Below are 20008 nucleotides of genomic sequence, written 5' to 3'. Positions count from 1 at the left end.
CAGTGAAGTTAATATTTCATATGATTATGTATACTAATGATGTGTCTATGGATTATTTTTGTAAGTCTTCCAACAACAGACCAAAAATTTAGTATTACACTCTATCCAATTATGCCTTGCTCTATAAATATAGTCATTATTAAAAATATAGCTTGTATCTGTTTAATATTAAGGTTATAGGTTGATGTTTTAAATGCATTCTTTATATTAAGAATACTAACTGATTATGGTAGCTAAATAAATTAGAAATTTTTTCTTAATTGATTTAATAAATTATTTACTGAGAGAATATTTGTTGATAGTAACACAATGGTTAAAGGTACAAGATTTGTAGTGAGATAACATAGATTTAAATCTTCAATCACTTACTATTCTGGTTCAGGGCTTCCATGAAGCAGTGGGTGGGAGGGTGGAAGAAGGCTTATATTGCTGCTGGAAATACATGGATGACTAGGTGACCTCATATTTTATATTTGTAGATTATCAGTAAGGATTTGATCACAGAAATAGAACCATGAGAAAATGATATAAAATAGAGGGTTTACTGTGGAGATTTGACCTTACAGAAATGTAGGCGCTGGTTACACAGATTACCTGTAGTCATTGTTTCTTCCTTGGGTGCTAGAGCCAAAGTTGGCATAGAAAATGGTTATGAAGGAAAGGTGAATGTAAGGTGGGGGAGGGGGAGCAAAGACAAATGGAACCTGCAAGGAGGAGCTGAAACCTGGGTCAGTCCCTCTTGGCCTCTAAGTCTCCATACCCGTGTTGCAGATGACATTCAGGAGAAGCTTACATCACAGAGATAAGCACAAATTTGAACCAGGATCTCAAGAAACTGAAGAAAGAGATCCAGCAGGACATGAAGAAGCTGAAAGCCTGGCTCCTGCTTCCCTAGAGTTGCATGCCCTGACCTAGGACTTGGAAAAGTTGAAATAGTGTACCCAGTGGGAACTGGAGAATCTCTCAAGTGAGCTGCAGCCCCATAACTACCAAGTGAACCAGCAGACCAGTAACAATGTGCATAAGCTGTAATAGCACACAGTACCCTGCACCATCCTTCCAGTCACAAAAACAATATGGCTGTCCCTTACTTTTACATTTCAGCTGATGTACAAACTGTCTGTTGTGGCTTATACTATCCTAGAACTATGCAGCAAAGATTATGCCTGGAAATTTAGTTTTAGTTTAACAAAGTTGACGCATTTCAAATCCAAAATAGTCCACACTATTTCAACACGGCATCCACATATTCCTTTTAAAACATACTTCACTTCCAAATGCAAACAACAATGAAATCACACTATCTAATAACATAAATATAACTATCTGTTGCTTAACCAGAACAAAGTAACTCTCTTCTTAAAAAGAATATTCAAAATCTCTTTGTACATCTTTGGTCATGTTTAATCCAGCCTCTCAAGGAAACTGAGCTTTTGAAAAGGCAATTTATGGCTGACTCTAGGCTTGGGTCAGCGAAAATACAAGATGATCTTGGAGCATCTTGTAGTATGAGAAAGAAAGGAAGTGTTCAAAATTCAAGAGGACAAAAGCATGTCAAAGGGACCCAGGATCCACTATAAAAGAGTTCCCAATGACCAGAAGAGTAATAATTTGAACAAAACAATGAAAAATGCAGTACTGGATTGTAACCAGAAGTATACAATAAATATGTATATTTTCATACTGTTATGAATAAATGATTGAATGAATAAGTAAATAAATGTGAGAGAAGAGAGAACTCTTTCTTACAGAAGAATTTCAAATGTAAGTAGATACTCTCTCTTACAGGATATGAACTTTAAACTCTCCACCCCTTTACAGTGCGCTGGACATAAGCTAGAATATGAAATGGGGAAAACAGTAAATTTATGGTGGGAAAATCTGGCAAATATGATCTGAACCAAATGATTAAGGTTAACATTACCAGTGATGTTATAGAGATATCATGAGCCCCTTGATAAGATTTAATGGTAAGGGCACTTCATTTCTGTGGCGTTCTTTACAAAACCCCAGTCTAATCATAATAAAAAAAATCAAACAAACCCAAATTGAGAGAAATTCTGAAAAATAACTGATCAATACTCCTATAAGTGCCATGGTCGATAACTTATGAAAAACTGAGAAACAGTCACAGAGCAGAGGAGACCAAGGAGACATGACAACTAACCACAGTGGGTATCCTGCATTGGACACCAGAGAAGAAAAAGGGCATGAGAGGAAAAACATGGAATTCAGATAAAGTCTGGAGTTTAATAAAGTAATGTACCATTATGGGTTCCTCGGTTTTGACAAATGTACCATAGTAACAGGATAACATGAACTGAATGCTACATGAACTAAAACTGCAGCTAAGTGAGGGTTATATGGGAACTCTTTGTACTATCCGTGAAACTTTTTCTGTAAATCTAAAATGTTCCCAACAAAAATCTTATTTTAAAAAATAGCTATTTAGTAGTTCTCTTAGGCCAGTTACTTCACAGTGATAAGAAACATGGTAAGACCAGTGAAACCTGTAAGCAGGAGTTCATTGCCACAGCTTGTTTGCTATAAAAAGTGTTCTGTGTTCAGAACACAATATTGCGTGAAATACCATGATTGTGACTAAGACATTTTAGCAACTCACAGTTGGTTGTTTGGGCAGAAGTACTGAGTACAAGAAAGTCAAATTCATATTATATAAGGTTCTGTTCCATGACAATGAAAGTGTTCCTACGTAGTTAAACTGCCAATAGGTTGCACTAGAATGGTGCCATATTGAATAGGTCATTGTTGGTCTCCCTGTTAATAGATCGGACAATCAGCAGTTGCTCTAACCAGACTGGCCTTAGTGACTGTAGGTCCATGCTGTTGAAACCATGTGCACACTCTGTCCCTATTGCCATGGCAACTTGATTCATAAATTTATTGAGCACAGACACAGTTGGCTGGGGAAAGAATCTTGCCAATATCTATAGAACAGGTCACTCTATATACTTAATTATTAAGATCCTCATCTACTGAGGATCATCCTTAATGAATGCTCACATAAAACAAAAATATCTGCATACTTCATGCTCATTTGGAAAGTTCTATCCACGTGCCTCTTTCATCAATTTTCCAATTATGGATAATTGGAAAAATACAAGTGGTACTATCTGATGTTCTACCTACCGGGAGGATTTTGCTTCACCAGTGTCCTTCAGAGACACTTCAGTGTGGATCTGTACTGCTTTAGCTCTCCACTTTCAAATATTACCAGAAAACCATGCAGAACTGTTATTCTATAGAGACAGTGGAGAGAGAATAGGCAATGCGACAGGATTATGAGCCATGGGCTCTGGGATACATGCTCAAGTATCTTACTTATGCCTTCAACTCTTGATTGAACTCAAACTCATATATACAATATCCATCTGATAATACCATTCGATGATACAGCACTATTAGCATACCCAACATTATGATTTGGTGTGTTAAAAAAAAATATTCATAAACATCCCAGATTGCATATTAATGTCAAAGCCCATGATCAAGGATTCACTGTCTACTAAGCCCAGTGTAAACCACAAATTCTGTCTCAGGAGAATACTTATTAACAAAATATAGCAAAGTTTTCTTCTAAAATTCTAATGATCTGCCCTGTAATTTACATAGAAGTATCAAAAAGCAGGAAAACTCACTAAAAGATCTATGAAGGCTTCACTTTTTAGGTGACTATACAAAAAATATGTTGCTGTTATCTTTGATTTGTGGTTGCTGAGGCCAACTCATTACAGGGATGTAGATATTGCTCCTCAAATCACTGGCCCTGTAGCTATCTTTTTATCCCTGCTCTGCTATCTCCTCTTGTCAATAAAGTCCTCTTGCTCTTAACTATTAGCTCTTTGATATCTAATCTACCTAAGGGTAAAAATCAATCAATCTATCTATCTATCCATTTATCTTCTTTAGTCAATTTACCATTATCCTTTAGTCACATATAAACAAAATTTGATCAGTGATGCACACTCTCTTTGACTGAGCACATTTTTGGCAACTTATGTGTGCAGGGATGAGAATCAATCTAAAAAGTAATAGCAGGTAAACTCAATGAAAAAAAATTTCTTCTGAAAATAGAAGATGATTCATGAAGACTCTTATTGTCAGAATCAAAACATCATAGTATCAACATCATAAAGCAGAAGCTCTTGGCAAAACAATTGAAAAAACACTGTCAGTAGGTTTTAATAAATCTCCAAAAGTTTGATAAAACAAGCGGAAGAAAGAATCGTTTTAGAGATGTTTTTCTGATAATTTCTGGGTTGATCCCTTGTTTTGACTTGTAATTTCTTTAATATTCTTGGCAAATTTTCTCTTTTGATGCACTTGGAAAGAAAGATGGCCCTGCTTCTTGGATTTTTTTTAAAGTATTCTTTACCAGGTGAATTCCTATCAAATCAAATATCTACTTGTGACTGACTATTGGTTCTGGTAGACAAACCTGATGACATATGACATTTTTATTTGTTTTAATTATCTTTCCAGATGGAAGTCTTTCAATCCTGGATTTCTCAAGGTTATGCCCTGTTATTTTAGGAAAGAAGCTTTTACCAAAGATGTATTCATTAGAGATACAGCTCTATGGGTAGTCCCTTTTTATCACCTTTATTTTTCTGACTACTACCCTTATATCAATAAGTGTTAGCTGGGTTCTGTCCTTTTTCCCTCTTTTTATGTGCAGAGCCAAATGCTTTGTTACAGGACATGTGCAGTTAGAATAAAAATATTCTTTGACAGGATCCTAGCATCAAAACAATCTAGGTAAAATCTTTTGAAGTCTCTGCTATGCAATGACAACTATGTCAATAATAAGAAGAGCTAACCTGAATTAAACGCTTACCATGTGCCAGACATTGGGCTAGTAGCTTTAAATTTAGATAGAATATGTATTTCCAATCTTGTATTTCCCAAATATATATTCTGAGGTCATTCTTATGGTATTCTCAGAGGAGAGTCTTAGCCATACGTGTTTGCATTGATCTCTTAGCTGGAAATAGACAAACTGTTTTTATGGATTAAACAAAATGCCAATAGGTTGAATAGGGATACAGCAAGTTACAGCATGATGGTAATAAATAATGATTACAAAGTGGTGTTTGCATTTGTACAAAGAATTACTTCCCCCATTTTACAGATACATCTTTCCAGCTAGTAATTACATAATTCAAGTTCAATCACAGGCATTATTCTTCTAAGGCTAGAATTTTTGTTTTTGGTTAAAATAACTCTGTGTTAGATGATATTGCTATTTAGCAATAGCAGCTAAAGCATGAGCTTTTTTTTTTTTTTTAACCAATTCATTACTTAAATACAGGAATATCAGTTTTATAATTTGGTTAACCTATATGAAAGAGATATAGCTAGAAGACTTTATTAGTAAACATATTCAAAGGTAACTTGTAGGGATACATTTTGAAAGCACATCTCTACTACCTGCATGTAAGGAAATCATTGATTGCTGCCACTATGTATGGGAAGGCATACTACAGTTAAAAAGTAAATGAGAACAAAAGCTATGAAAGAAAACATGACATGAAAATGAGTAAAAATGAATACATAAAGCCTTAGGATTTTTATATTTTTAAATGATTAGAGATGGTTGGTAACTAAGCCCAGGTTACAGATAATTTGCCACACACGCTTTATAATAATTAATTTTTTTATTTTTTGTATAAAAGCCCACTTTGAGAAAAAATACCATATGGATTGCTGGCTTACTGTCTGGAGGTCTAGAAAAGACTTCCCAAGGGAAGAAAAGTCAGTATCATTAGTTCTCTCCACCCTTGGTGTACGGATGGCTGATTCTGGTGTTAGGCCAGAAAGTAACTTCTAGTACGGCTGGTAGAATTCCAGGTGATGCATTGACCAAAGTCAGTCAGGAGACCTATTCTCTATTGACTCACAATTGCTGCAAAGATTTTAATTATAAAATATAAAGCATTTTGTTAAAAAACAATTATTACATTTGTTTGGATCTTAAAAATGAAAATACAAAGACAGAGAAAATGGGCCTGAAATATTTTATCATGATGATTGACATTTTTTAGTGAAGGCATTGGTAAGTTTCATCCACCCAGAGGTCCACAGACACTCAGAAACATATATTATAGGAAAGACTGTTCTGCGGTCATGTTTTATCTGAGGCTGTATCTTCTGTTTTTCTTTCCCAAAACACTTTTACAAAGGTGTAAACTTTTAGCATTCACCTTTGTAAAAACAATGTGATTATATAATGTGATTGGAAGTGAAATGGCAAACATTTTTTCCATATATCGTGTAATTAGTCTCAAATTTTATTAATAATATTATTTTGTTTTAAATTTTAGAATTATATTTTATAAAGTTGTTTCCACTCTGGTAACATGTAGAATCAAATATTTCTCTATTTTTATTTTTATTTTTTTATAGAATCATAATTGATTATACATATTTTGGGGCTTCAACATTGCTGTATGCTTATCAAATCAATATTATTAGCATATATATTATTACAAATCATACTTATTCTTTATGCCCCTTATACAATCTCTCCAATCCCCTTCTTTCTCTCCCCTCCCACCTCTGATAACCCTAGATTTCTTCTGTACTTCTGAAAGAGTAATGGTTGCTCTGTTGATTTGTTGCCTAGATGATCTATCCAGTGCTGAGAGTGGTGTGTTCAGGTCCCCCACTATTATCATAGAGCAGATGCTTCTTCTGTCACTCTGGAATGGGCTTTGTGGAGAGAGACATCCTCTTCTTTTCTTTGGTCTCCGCTGGTGACTCTCCTTGTGTCAATGCACTTGAGTGGTTGGCGGGCCATTTGCATGGTGGCTGTGGTGTCTAGCACTTTTGCAGCAGGCATAGCTCTTGTGGTGACTATTGTGGGCCACCCACATGGAAGTGGTATTTTGGGCATGCTCCTTGCCTGGTTGAAGGAGGAGGGGTCATCCCCCACAAATTTTTCTTTTCACCAGCCAATACAATCCCTACCGTGTACTGATTGCTATTACATTATTTTGCCATACTGTGAAAAGATGTTCAACATCACCCACCATCAGGGAAATGGAAATCAAAACCTCTGTGAGATATCACCTTACACCAGTTAGAATGCCTATTTGCAAAAAAACGAAAGATAATAAGTGTTGGCAAGAATATGGACAAATTGGAACCCTTGTGCACTGTTGGTAAAAATGTAAAATGGTGCAGCAGCTATAGAAAACACTATAGAAGTTACTCAAAATATTAAAAATAAAACTGCTATAACATCTAGCAATCCCACTTCTGAATACATACCCAAAAACTGAAATCAGGATCTTGAAGAGGCATCTGCACCCCCATGTTCATTGCAGCATTATTCACAACAGCCAAGTTATGGAAACAACTCAAATATCCATCAACAGATGAATGGATGTCTTCATTTATTCAGGATGCTATAACAAAAATACCATAGAGTGGATAGCCTATAAGCAACAAAAATTTATTTCTTACAGTTCTGGAGACTAGATGTTCTAGCTCAAGGTGTCAACACAGTGGGGTTCTGGTGACATCCAGCTTCCTGGTGCATACTTGGCCATCTTCTCAGTGTGTCCTTACATGGCAGGGTGAGCAGGAGAGCTCTATGGAATTTCTTTCATAAGGTCACCAATTCCACTCATAAACCCTTAGTCCTTATGACCTAATCATTTCCCAAGGCCTCACCTCAAAATACTATCACATCGGGGGATAGGACTTCAACATATGAATTTTGGGGTACAAAAACATACAGTCTATAGCAATGAATAAAGAAAAATATAGTTTATACACACAGTGGAATATTATTCAACTTTAAAAAAGAAGAAAATTCAGTCATTTGCAACAACAGGGAAGAATCTGGAGGACATTATAGTAAGTGAAATAGTCAAGGAAGAACAACTACTGCGTGAGTCCACTTACATGAATACCTAAAATAGTCAAACTCATAGAAGCAGAGAATAGAACTGTGGTTACCAGGGGACAGAAGGAGAGGGAAGTAGGAAATTGTTCAATTTGTGTAAGGTTTCAGTTATAGAAGAAAAAATTAGTTCTAGAGATCTGTTGCGCAACATAGGCCTTTAGTCAACAATACTGCATTACGCACTTAAAAATTTGTTGAGGGTAGATTTCATGTTAAGTGCTCTTACCAGAAAAAAGAAAAAAACAGGACACAAGAAAACTATTGAAGGTGAGGGATATTTCCATTACATTGATTGTGGTGATGGTTTCATGGTTTCATGCACATGTCCAAAGTTATCAAATAATATACATTAAATATTTATTGTATGTCCACTAAAAAAAGCTGTTTTAAAAATGTATGTAAAAATAGGAATAGAAATAAGTAGTAAATTTTGGGTTTTGGCACTTACATGTAGAGAGAAGGTTAATTTAATCATTCTCCACATTTCACAAAACATTATCATGCTTGCACCTTCTTCGTTTTGCCTCACTTACTCCAAGAAAACATTTTCATATGTTTTACTAATACTCCTTATTTGAACGTGCTCTTTAAGATATTTTTGTATGCATTTATTTTATATTACATAAAATAGCATTACATTATGTATCATTCTGTTTCTTACTTTTGTTTTTTTCAGTTCAGCTACATATTTTAAAATTCGTGCATGTTCCTACTTGTGCAGTGTCCATTGATTTTAGTTGCTGTAGATCACCCACAGCCTGTATCTACCTTATGTTGCCTACCCACTCTCTTACGGCTTGGTACCCAGTTGGCAGATGCTAAATTTGTTCTCAGATCGCTGACAACAAAAACTTGAAAAAACATAATAATACGTGCTTTCTTATGGACATGTAGAGGATTTTTTTTTGGATGTATAACCTGAGTAAGGTTGCTTGGTCACAGATAAGATGACCAAATAATTCATCATTACACTGTGACACATTGAGAGTGAAAGCAGGTGCTATTAATAACGACATGAAGACAGGAATAAGTGCACAATTCAAGCACTTAGGAGTGTTGGAAATGTGTATATATTTAATTTGATTGACTACTGCCATATTGATCCCAAAAATGGCTACATAAATCACATGCCTACCAATACTTGTCAATATCTGGCTTTCTAAGTTTTGCCAGTATAACAGGTATAAAGCAATGTCTTATTGTTTTACTTTTCACTTTTTATGTCAATAGGTTAATATAGCCCTTTCTGCAAGTTGTTTCCTCACTTCTTTTACATGTTTATTCATTAGAGTCCTTCTGTTTTTCTTGCTGATTTACAGGATTTTCTATATATTCTTGATATTATTCCTTTATTTATTTTTTATGATGTAAATATCTTCTTATAAGCTGGCATTTCTCTGTCTACATTCACTATGCTCTATATCATAGAGCTCTTACTAGGCAACAACGATATACTCTTATATTTTTCTTAATCAGCTCTATTGAGAAATTGATAAACAATAATTTTCACCAATTGTAATTATACAGTTTCATGAATGTTGACAAATCTGTGCAGTTGAGTATCTAACAGACCAGCAATGCACAGAACACTTTATCATCCATTGAAGTTCTGTCCTGCTCCTCTGTGGTCAGTCTCCTCTCCCTTTCTCCTGAGTTCTGGATAAAATGGATCTTCTGTCATTCTAGTTGTGTTTTTTCTAGAATTTCATATAAATAGAATCAGAGTATACAGTCTTTAGAGTCTAACATTTCATTTAGCATACAGTTTTTGAAATTTATGGATGTCATTCTCTGTATCAGTACCTAATTTTTTATTGCTGAGTAGGATTCCATTGCATGAGTGTATCACCAATTGTTTATATATTCACGTATCAATAAAATTTGTTGGTGTTTAACAGTTGTTTTGGTTTAAAATTATGAATTAAGTTGCTTTGAAAATGAGTACAAGTATTTGTGTTAACATATACATACTCTCATTTTTTAAAAATAAAAACAGGAGTAGAACCACTTGTTTTAATGGTAAGTGTAAAGTTAATTTTTTGTTTCAATTTATTTATTTTTAATTGATGCATAATAATTATACACAGTTATGGGATACGGTGTGACATTTCAATACATGTACACACAATGTATAATAGTCAAATCTTGGTAGTCATACCCATCACTTCAGATATTTATCATTTCTTAGTGGTAAGAAAATTCAAAATCCTTTCTTCTGCTATTTTGAATATATGATTTATTATTGCTAACCATAGTCACCCCACTATGTATTGGAACACTAGAATTTATTTCTACAATCTAATTGTAATTTTGTACCCACTGCCTAACTTCTCCTGGTCCTGCCCTCCACCCTACCTCTCCCACCTTTTCGCAACCACACTTTACTCTTTACTTGTATGAGATCCACTTTTTTAGATTCCAGGAGTGAGTGAGATCATGCAGTATTTGTCTTTCTGTGCCTGGCTTATTTCACTTAGCATAGTGCCCTCCAGTTCTTTCATGTTGCTACAATGACAGAATTTTATTTTTTTTTATGGCTGAATAGTATTCCACTCGGTAAATATACCACATTTTCTGTATACATTTATTTGTTGATGGATACTTAAGTTGATTCCATATCTTGGCTATTGTGAATACTTCTGCAATAACCATGAGTGATATCTCTTCCACATAATGATTTCATTTTGTTTGAATATATTTCCAGTAGTGGAATCGCTAAATCATATGTGAGGTGTTTTTTTTTTAATTTAATTTAATTTAATTTTACTTCTCAAAATACATTGTGCTTGATTTTCATGCCCCTTTACCCATTCCTCTCCACTCCCTCTTACCCCTGTCATATCTGTGCGCTTGGCTTAAATAGTTCAAGGAATTTTTGTGGTTATTCTGTCTTCTCCCCCGCCACACACACCTTTTATTTGTTTGTGTTTTTATTTATTTATTAATTTTCAGCTCCCACAAATAAGTGAGACCATGTGTTATTTCTCTTTCGGTCCCTGACTTGTTTCACTTAATATAATTTTCTCTAAGTCCATACATGTTGTTGCGAATGGTAGTATTTCATTCTTTTTTTTATAGCAGAGTAGTATTCCATTGTGTAGATGTACCACAGTTTCCTTATTCACTCATCAGATGATGGGCATTTTGGCTGGTTTCAGCTCTTGGCTATTGTATATAGAGCTGCAATAAACACTGGCATACAGGTATCCCTTTGGCATGATGATTTCCATTCTTCTGGGTATATTCCCAGCAGTGGGATAGCTGGGTCATATGGTAGATCTATCTGTAATTATTTGAGGAAACTCCATATCATTTTACTTAAAGGCTGCACCATTTTGCAGTCCCACCAACAGTGTATGAGAGTTCCTTTTTCTCCACAACCTCTCCAGCACTTATCATTCTCAGTCTTTTGGATGTGAGGTTTTTTTAAAAAACATTTTTAAGGAAACTCCATACTGTTTTCCAAATTGGCTGTACTAATTTACATTCCCACCAACAGTCTGTAAGAGTTCCCCTTTCTCCACATCCTTTCCAGCATTTGATATTTTTTGTCTTTTGGTAATAGCCATTCTAACTGGGATGAGATGATATTTCACTGCGGCTTTGATTTGAATTTTTCTTATGACTAGCAATATTTAGCATTTCTTCATATACCTGTTGGTCTTTTGTATGGCATCTGTTAAAAAATGCCAGCTGAGATCTTTTGCTCGTTTCTTAATCAAATTCTTTTTTTTTTTTTTAACTACTGAGTTGTTTGAGTTTCTTATATATTGTGGGTATTAACCCCTTGTCAGATAGATGTAGTTTGTAAATATTTTCTTCCATTCTATAGGTTTTCTCTTCACTCTGTTGATTGTTTCTTTTGCTGTGCAGAAGTTTTTAGTTTGATGTAATCCATTTGTCTATTTCTGCTTTGGTTGCTTTTGCTTTTGAGGTCTTATTTAAAAAATCATTCCCCAGACCAATCTTATGGAGCTTTTCCCTTATGTTTTCTTCTAGTAGTTTCATTTAAGTCTTTGACCCATTTTGAGTTGATTTTTGTAAGTGGTGACAGACAGAGATCTAGTTTCATCCTTCTGTATGTGGACATCATTTTTCCACATGTTTTATTAAAGACTTTCTTTTCCCCAAGGTGTGTTCTTAACACCTTTGTAGAACATTAGTTGGCTGTAAATGTATGGATTTATTTCTGGGTTTTCTATTCTGTTCCATTGGTCTATTGTGTCTTTTAATTCCAATACATGCTCTTTTGGTTCCTATAGCTTTGTAGTATATTTGGAAGCCAGCTAGTATGATGCTGCCAGCTTTATTCTTTTTGCTCAAGATTGCTTTGGCATTTTGGGGTCTTTTATATTTTCCAAAGTGGCTGTATCCTTTTGCATTTTACCAGAAACATATCAGAGTTCTAGTTGTTTCAAACTATAATTCTTGCTACTGTCAGAATTTTTATTTTAGTAATCATAGTCACACCTCATTATAGGTTTATTCTGGGTAAAAGGCCTTCATTAAATAAATGTTTAGCAAATATTTTCTCCTAATCATTGATTTGCATTTTTAATATCATAAGAGTATCTTTTGAAGAGCAAAAGACTTTAAATTAATTTTAATTATGTCAAATGTATCAATATTTTCTTTTGTAATTTATGGGAATTTTTTTTTGTTTCTATTTAAAAAATTTCTCCATAACACAATTTACTTTGAGTTTCTTCTATGTTTTTATGTATACATTTTATAGCTTTAGATTTATATTTAGACCCACGATTCATTCTCTGTTAAATTTTTATGTGTGGTGTGAAATAAATATTGAGGCTCATCATTTTTATGTATGAATAGCCAATTATTCCAGCACCATTTGTTAAAAAAATCAACTTTATTTTAATAAGAGTTCTGAAAAACTTAAGGGATGGGAGAATGATTGGCTCATATGTAGGAGGAAAGAACCAAGCCCATGGAAAGCGAAACCAGAAAAGAGACATGGGCCAATCAAAATGAAGCATTAGGAGAAACAGAAAGACAAACTTCCAACGCCAGGATTTAAAAAGGGGGCATCACTCCAAATTCCGTACATATTAAAATGATAATAATAATAATAATAAAACTGTTAAACAAGTCATATAATAAATTCAACAAATTGTATTTAATAGAAATTCCTTGAAAAACACAAACTACCAAAGCTTATTCAGACAAAATTTGACACTGAATGCCAGGATATATTCATGAAGCATAAATGTAATATGCATGACATGACATTGGTATTGTTAATATATTGAGCTGAGTGTTGATTACACAGATGTTTATTATGTTATTTTTGTACATTATGTATCGCAAATATTTCTTAAAAATATTAAAAATATTAAAAAGAATTAAGTTGCCTCTTTGATTATAGTGCTTTCATTTCAAATTTTCTAAATATTTTACCATAAATAATAATAGGCTATATCCAGATCATTTTTGGAATCTGTTAAGAAAGTCATCAGATTTTCTAATTGAACTTAAAGATATGAAATATTATATCAATACAATTTCTAATTTTATACCTGCATTGAATTCATGAAATAAATTTTACTTAGTTATAGTAGGAAATTATTTTTTAATGTATCATTAACTATAATTTTAATTAGGATTTTAATATAATTAGCAATATTGAACTAAATTCTGGTGTTTTCTAACATCAGAGAATCTCACATTCATAAACTGTATTCATGATCTTTCTTTGTTTTCATAAGATTTGAAAAATAATATAGCAGGAAACATCTATGAACCTTGTAATTTGAAAACATGCATCATTATACTTATTACACTTTTCTTCTTTTTAAGTTCAATTTTGGAAATAAATCTTTTCTTCCCAGGTATCTATTTTATCCTATACAATGTCCAAGTGATGTGCATGATCAAGTTTACAAACTTTTTCTGTTGCTTTAGATATGATATATTCTTTATTTTTACATTAATATATTCAATAATAACAACTAATTCAACAATATTATAATAATAACACTCAGGGTTTCTGTGTATTTGCTCTTTTTAATCTGTCCAAGAAGAGTAATGTCATGTTAAAATTTCCAGAAATATCTCTTTAGTTTTTACTTTGTTTGATTTATATATTTTGCTATGTAAAAAGTGTATAGAGAAAATAAATAATATTTACATAATTGATCTTTGTCTCAATTTGACTACATATTTATGTTTAATGATTATTGTCCTGTATTGTGGTGTTGCTATAACACTATTTCTTTATGTTTGTGCATGTGCCTGAGAGATCTTTGTCCGTATTATTATATTTGGCCTTTTTTTAATGGTGTGTACTCTTGTGAAACACACAAAGGTGAATTTTTTAACCCAGGTTGACAGTCACTGATTTAATAGAATCATTAATTATAGATGTTGTCTTGGCTTATATGTTTGAAATTCTATCATGTTACTTCATACACTCTGAGTTTTTTTGTCATCTTTGTTATATGCTTAATATTATTAAGAATAAGTTATTTCATCTTCTGTATTGATTGCACTCATTTGCTTACAATTTCATGGAATGGTATGCTGAGTAGGATTCTGAAGCAATTAATGAATTAATATGAGTTATTATAAACAGGAAAACAACACAAACTATTTGACTTGCTGGCTGAAGTGAGGAAAATCTAAAATGGGTGGTGGAGAAGGAAGAGTATGAATATTAGTTAAGGCAATAGAAACAGTTGTAGTTTCCAGCAGATATGGTAGTATGAGTAATCTTCTATAATACCTTTAAAGAATTCCGACAGGCTATTCCTTTAAGAATTGGAATTGTTCCTCCACTCAAGGTGAAAATGATGACAGTATGTTTTCATGTAAGACTCAGGTTATGATAAGATGGTGCTACTACTAGCAGAGGTAGTAGTAGTGCAGATTGGTGCAGAGGTAGTCAATACCATAACCAATCTATGCACCTCCCAAGATTTGGTCAGCCTTTCTTGTCCCTGGGACTTGGCCATGTGATGTTTTTCTTGATGGTCAGTGCTACAATTAAAATTCTGGTCGTCACTGCCATTGCCCCTTCATGTAACACTGGTGCCTCTCTCATACTCTTTCAATGGCAAGAGCCAGGCTTCAGTATAACTCTCACTATTATACCTGAGTGTGAGGTTACAAATGCCACAGCACCCAGATCTGACCCAACCCAACTCACAGAGAGAAAGGAGATAGGAAGAAGTTAGCTGATTATTTTCTCATCCTTTTGGCCTACATAAATGGTTTCCGAGGTCCCCAGAGATGACAAAAGTGACTAACAAACCAAGTAAGTTTCATATGAGTCTGGGACGAGCTAATAATGCATCACCCTGGACTTGCCCTCCTTCCTGGTTTACTGTACTTCCTTTTTTCAGTCACTCTTGCTTCAGTGGATTCTAAGCAATAAAGATGAAGCATGTAAGTTTTGACTCAAGCTGGATTTTAGGGAACCCATGTTAATAAGGTATCATAAATTTTAGTAATAACTAGATATCTGACTATCAAATTCAAAAACACTGCTATAACTTCAGTTAATGCCTCATAATGATTAAAAAATATGCAATGATGCTTTATTTTGCACCTTTATTATTTTTAGGCTTTGCTTCAAATATCATTACTTTTTATTAAATGACATTAATTCCTTCTTCTTTATTAAATGTTATATTTAGGTAGATTTTTCTTGTTTGAAACATTATAACATATGCTATGCACTATTTATGTTATAAGCCAAGATATGACTCTCCCAGTTTTTCTTTTAATTTTGATTTTCCTATACTTGGTATTTTTTTGGAAGCTAATTTTTTAACGTAAAATTTTGAACAAAATCTAAAACAAATATATTTCAATGATATATTTTTCTGAGCCATTTAATATCTTGGGTTATCCTACGATTGTTGCTTAAAAAATGACATTCAGGATAATTTCTATTACTAAATTCAATTTTGATCTCAAATTTCTAAAGATAGCTCTTATTTTCTGATAAGATTCTGTGGCACTTTGCCTGTTACAGTTAATTTAATTCTACCATTTTTTACACATTTCTAAATTTTGTTTTGTTCTATTCTCAATGAGTATCACCACTATTGCATTTACTCTTATTTCTTAATGTGTTAAATTTTCTAATTGTCGCTCCAAAGTTGATCCATAGAAAAAGGCAATCTCATTGAGATTGTGTGAAGTTAAATGAGATACTATACCTAAAGCACGTAGCATGGAGCATGGCACACAATAAGCTTTGTGGCCACGATGCAGCCACAAGTCAAGGAATGATAGCAGCTATCAGAAGCTGCAAGAGGCAAGGAAAGGATTTTCCTCTAGAGCCTCCAGAGGGAGGACCTACTGACACCTAGACTTCAGCCCAGTGATACTGATTCAGCCTTCAGAACTGTGAAAGAATAAGTTTTGGTAATTTTAGGATGCCAACTTTATTGTAATTTTTTGTAGAAGTCATTGAAAAGTAATGCAACATTACAATTATTGCTACTTCAGGTAATGAGAAGTATTAAATTCAAAATGTATATCTGATAGAAAAACATTAAAGTATAATAATGGATGTACCATCTACAATCCAATATGAAAATGTGAGTTTTAAAGACAAGACTTTTAAAAATTCTTTTAACTAAAAAATGTTAAATTGCAACTTAGATTTTTAGTTTTCCATGAGTTATTTATGTGGAATTAAAGAAGAATGAGCACATTCAATTTTTAAGTCATATTTAGCAACAGCACTAGAAATGAAAATATCCTAAATTCATCAAGGTAATACCTCCTGAGTAGTTCAGATACAGTCTCAGAATCCTTCTTAACACAACACTCAAGAATCCTATTACCAAATGATAAGATTTATCATATGTATAAAATCAATGTGTTATTTTAAGCAAAAATTGTGATATGGAAAAAAGGAAGAAAGTAAACTTGCTATATTTTTCTGACTAGAGTTTTGATTTCAATTTTATTCTTACTTCGCTGCCCTTACATTCTTATTTTTTATGTTTCTCTCAGTCAGCAAGATTATCATTGTAAGAACCTTTTCCAGGCGAGATGCAATATTGATGTATTGTTTTGCTTAACATTTGGTATTATGCTTCCAGTTCCTCATGAATGATGTGCTTCTGAATATGCATTTCTAGAAAATTATATCAAATCAAGTAGTCTGCTTATCACATGGATATAGGACCATTGTGAACCCTAAATCTTCCGTGGCTTTGTAAAACTGAATACTAAACAATTAAAGAAGAATTTTAGGTAAGATCTGATATATTTTTGTCTAGTGGCCATTGAGCCAAAACATAGCATAGTGAACAGGAGTATAGATTCTAGAGCTAGAGATTCTCTCCATTTGAATTGCTCTTCTGCACTTACAAATTATGTCTCAATTTTCTCAGTATTTATTGTGAGGTTTACTACATGTGAAACATTTGTAACATTGCCTGACCATAGAAGAAGTCATCAGTAACTTTTATTGCTCTTTTAATATTGTACCAAGCTTGAATTTCTGGGATGAACCCTACTCAGTCATGGTGTATTAACCTTTTTCTATCTTGTTTGATTTGCTAATATTTTTAAAGGACTATTCCACCAATAATCATGAGGGTTATTGGTATGTAATTTTATTCTTGTAATGGCTTTGTCAAGTTTTTCTATTAAGATTATGCTAGCTTTAAAAATTGAATTGAGAAATATTTCCTCCTTCCTTACTTGCAGAAAAAAAAATGTGTAAGATACTATTTCTTGCTTGAATGTTTGATACGATTCATCAGTGGAAGCCTCTGGATCTGAACTTTTTTTTTGGAAAGGTTTTTAATAACAAATTAAATGTATTCAGTAGACACAGGTCTATTCAGATTTTATTAACTTATCTAACTTTTTGTAAATTATATATTTTAACAAATTAAAAAATTTCATCTAAGTTGTCAAATTTGGAAGCATAAAGTGGTTTATAATATTCTCTGCTTAATCATTTTAATGTCTGTAGGGTCTTTGCTGACAACTCCTCTTTTTATATATCACGGTTATTGTTGATTTGTGTTCTCTGTTCTTCACTGAAGAAGGCGGATTGGAGGGATTATCAATTTTGTTGCTCTTTCAAAGAACCAGGTTTTTCCCTTGTTAATTTTCTCTACTTTTTGTCTTTTTATCTATTTCATTGGTTTCTGGACTTATTACTATTATTTTATTTCTTCTACCTAATGTTTTAGTCCTTTTCCCTGTCTTTAATTGTGTTTTAAAGCAGAGCCCTTAGGTCATTGAATTTGGAATATTCTTTTTTCTGATATAAGAACTTATAAGTGTAACTTTTCCTGTAAGTCCTTCTCTAGCTGAATCCTGACAATTTTTATATGTTATAGCTCTGTTCTCACACCAGCAGCTTCCTCTTTGTTTCCTAAAGAAATTATATATACATAGCTTTGTACTATCTGAAATCTGTCACCTCTGCTTCCCTTCCTGTCTTTTATTGAGAATTCATCTTTCTTTTGCCCTGTTGTCCCTGTCCTGCTCGATTTGGATTCTACTCCCTACAGTTTCTCCACAATGTGGATCTTTTTTTGTTTTGGCTAGGTTTGGCGTTGTGTTAGTTTAGAGTGTTTCTAGGGTTCCTACTGCTCCAGCACTATCAAGTCCTTTTATTACAAATGAAACTATGCTTGACTAACTCCCTTCTAGTTTCCATTCCTCTTCCAGACTGGCCCAACATGTTATCGAGTAACTGCAGATGTTTTGGCAGAAGCCAAGTTTATTTTCTTGTGCTTTGCCCCTTAAAGATGCAGATGCCAGTTTAAGTCTTGTATCTGCCAGTGGTTTATCCCCATTCACTTGTATGGGTCTGTGGGGAATATTCAGCCACCAAGTTTTTGTGCAGATAATGGTCTTTAGTTTTACTCTCCGACTGGCTTTGTCTGATTTTTATTGGATAATCTAGGGAGATAAAAAGAAGGAATAACTATGACCATGCCATCACCATCTTCTGATAACTCTTTATCCCCATTACTAACTTTTATGCATCTATGCATGTTAAAATAGATATAGATTTCAATAAGCAGAGGGCAAAATATTATAATTCTTCCAGTGCATAGGTGTTTGCAGATCAATTTCAAATTTTCCATAATGACATGAAGTATGTATTTAATAAATTTAGTACTATTTCAGCTACTTTTGAAGTAAAATCTTGATGTCAGATTTATTAAATGTCTACATTGTGAACTTTGTTTTTTACAAGTAGCTTGACAGCGTTTCTTAGGAAATTTTTTAGATGAACCATAGCATTGATTTGGCAACAAATATATAGTACATATTAATTTCTAAATCTAATACCTGCTTATTTCAATTCAGCAGAAAATCAATTGGGTCAGTGATGATACAAAAATAAATATACTGTGAACAAAATGTTTTCCCTGTATTGGGTCTAAACTGCCTTTAGGGTTTTACATGTTTTGCTAAATTGAAATTTCATATACTAAGAACAACTCTGATAGCTCTGAAGCTTACTAATCCCATGCTTTTTTGATAACGTCCTTTTTGGAATAGAAAAAACAATGAGAAGTTAATTGCTTACACTCTGAAAAATGCTTTTCTTTGAACTCAATGAAGCACAAAGATAAATAGTGTATTACTAAAGGGAATTTAGCTCCATTTACGACGGCTTGTAGTGTGAAATTGGTTGTGATCTCTAAAGACTTGCTTTCCTTTCAAACCATTGTATGCTAGCTCTGACTACATAGAAAGATGGCAATGCAGAAAGAATTTAGATTAAGGGAAACACCTTTATTTAAACAATTTTTAAATGGTTCTGTTTGATTTTTTTGGTGTAAATTTTATGAAAACCCTAACTGATGGTTTCTCAAATAATGATGCAGTGTGGTATATTCACACCATGTCTTTTTCTTTTTTTATTTTTTAGCCATTATTTCAGTTTTCATTTACAATACTCATTTTATTTAATACTCATTTATTACACTGCAAATTTTTGTTTTGTGTTCTTTTTTCATGTGTATAACTAAATTTTTCAACTGGGGGTATGAAATATGTTTGAAATCAATATTTGGGTTTATCATAGCCCACTAGGCTAAGCATAGCTTTTGAAATAGTTTA

This window comes from Cynocephalus volans, chromosome 1, assembly GCF_027409185.1.
Source record: "Cynocephalus volans isolate mCynVol1 chromosome 1, mCynVol1.pri, whole genome shotgun sequence".
Classification (NCBI taxonomy): Eukaryota; Metazoa; Chordata; class Mammalia; order Dermoptera; family Cynocephalidae; genus Cynocephalus; species Cynocephalus volans.
The sequence above is the reverse complement of the archived record's forward strand: the minus strand, read 5'-3'. Positions refer to the sequence as shown.